This window comes from Dreissena polymorpha, chromosome 3 (assembly GCF_020536995.1).
Source record: "Dreissena polymorpha isolate Duluth1 chromosome 3, UMN_Dpol_1.0, whole genome shotgun sequence".
Taxonomy (NCBI): domain Eukaryota; kingdom Metazoa; phylum Mollusca; class Bivalvia; order Myida; family Dreissenidae; genus Dreissena; species Dreissena polymorpha.
Genome location: NC_068357.1, coordinates 92,663,287 through 92,665,495, shown reverse-complemented (window position 1 = coordinate 92,665,495; position 2,209 = coordinate 92,663,287).

The window sequence follows — 2,209 nt, the reverse complement described above, 5'->3', positions numbered from 1 at the left end:
TTTATGTTTTATCTTTGAAGAGGGAATCCCAAACTGATAACGTGATCTCTTCTTTGTTGAAGTAATACATTTTATCCTCATGGGTTATTTCACTCCGTGCTGTGCACTGGGTGAAACTCTTCTATTTTGATATCAACTAAATCAAGGGTCGATTCTGTGTACACAATGCCTGTTCACAGTCTATCCCCGATGGGTGGTTGAGGCAATTTGTAAATGCAAAGAAGACTTACAATCGCTTTCACAACTGGGCATATGATTTAATAGTTTTTCTTATAGAGATGTAAGTATTACAATGTCATAATTAGGCTGAATAAGAGTTGAAGTATGTTAATACGTATTGAGGATATGTCTTTTGAATTGTAACCATTATCGCATCTTTAACATTACATTAAAAATGAAGGGCTATTTTGGCAAGTTTATCATATCGTACGATAACTTTGACTTCTGGATGAGTTTTGTCGGCGAAATTATATTTTGGTCGGAAGAAATTAAATATCAACTAAAATCAAAGTTACACTGAGGCTGTTGTTCAGTCATTATCAATATTCCGAAAATTGTAACATCATCTGTATTTTTTGCAATGTTTTATAATACGCTTGCCTTGCTTCTTATTCGTTAGCATTATTCAATTATGCATTTTACATATAATACTAGTAATTTATGAGCCATTTTCCAAAACTGTAGCATTTCTATAGTGCGTTGTTGTTTAATTATGATTATGATGACGATCAAGACAAAGATGATGGTGTTTACGCCCTACATGTTATTCACGTGTAAACTAAAATTTAAAGGTGATATTGCTATTTTTTTCCCGAAATAAAAATATTCATTCAAAATAATTTCGAGGATTACATCGAATACTTGTATTATGCATAAACATCCTAGCTACGTAATAAACATTTTAAGTTAACACCATATATTGCAAGTTCTGTCTGAGATGAATTACGATGAGCTCTTACATGTGATGTTACGTTTTGAAATCGTTTTAATAAGGGTTTTAGATTATCCTTGTCCTTTTTGTGTCATTGTTTCATCGAAAAGTCGCCATACGGTTGGCATGAGAAAGTCAATTGTAACTAAATCAAATTCTCGTGATATTTTGTTGCTTTTAATGTGAATAACGGTGCTGTGAAGTTAATGTTCATTTTCACTTGTATTTTTTGTGTAAATCTGTACTGCAATTGAGGATTTTAATAAATTAAACCAACTTAAACCCGCAATACTTTTCATTTACCGTTTGAATGTGATGACCACTAGCTTTAAATCACGCTGTATAGTCGTTAATTGTGCGGGCGGTTAAAAAGTTTTCTTAAATAACAGCCCAGCGGACATGAATTTCTTTCCTGATATTTTTTCGAAAGTTTCATTTTCTTTTTATTTAGTAGTATCATTGCATATCTTGTATATATCTTGTCAGTTCTAGTATACGGTTATATTTTGTTCCATTAAACGCTAAGCATTTGTAAACATGCATACGTGATAATGTTTTCAAATAAATGCTTACCTAAACCGAGCTAAAGTGAAGGTTACAAAGCAGATACATATTTTACTTCAAACCCGATATAGATTTCTTTGAAGTATACATTCATTTGCAAATCTTCATTATCCCCACGTTTTTCGGAGAAAAAGTGGGGATATTGTGGTGATGTGCGTCTGTCCGTCCGTCCGTCCTGGCCACCTGCTGCTCCTACACTATTAGCACTAGAACCTTGAAACTAACATACATGGTAGCTATGAGCATATGTGCGACGGTGACAGTGACGGAATTTTGATCTGACCCCTGGTTCAAAAGTTATGGGGGTTGGGGCGGGGCCGGGTCAGAGATTTTCACTCATTTTTTAAATGTTTTTTTTACATTAACTTCTTCATTTCTGCACCGATTTACTTCAAATTGATACTGAGCCTCTCTTATGACAATACGGTCAATCTCAACTATGCATGGCCCCATTACCAACCCTGGGGCGCCCCGGCCACATAGGCCACGCCAACCCGAAATTGCCTTTAACTATAAATTCTTTATTTCTACACCGATTCACTTCAAATTGATACTGAATCTCTCTTATGACCATACGGTCAATCTCAGCAATGCATGGCCCCATTACCAACCCTAGGGCACCCCGCCCACATAGGCCACGCCCACATAGGCCACGCCCACCCAAAATTGCCTTTTACTATAATTTCTTCATTTCAACACCGATTCACTTCAAAT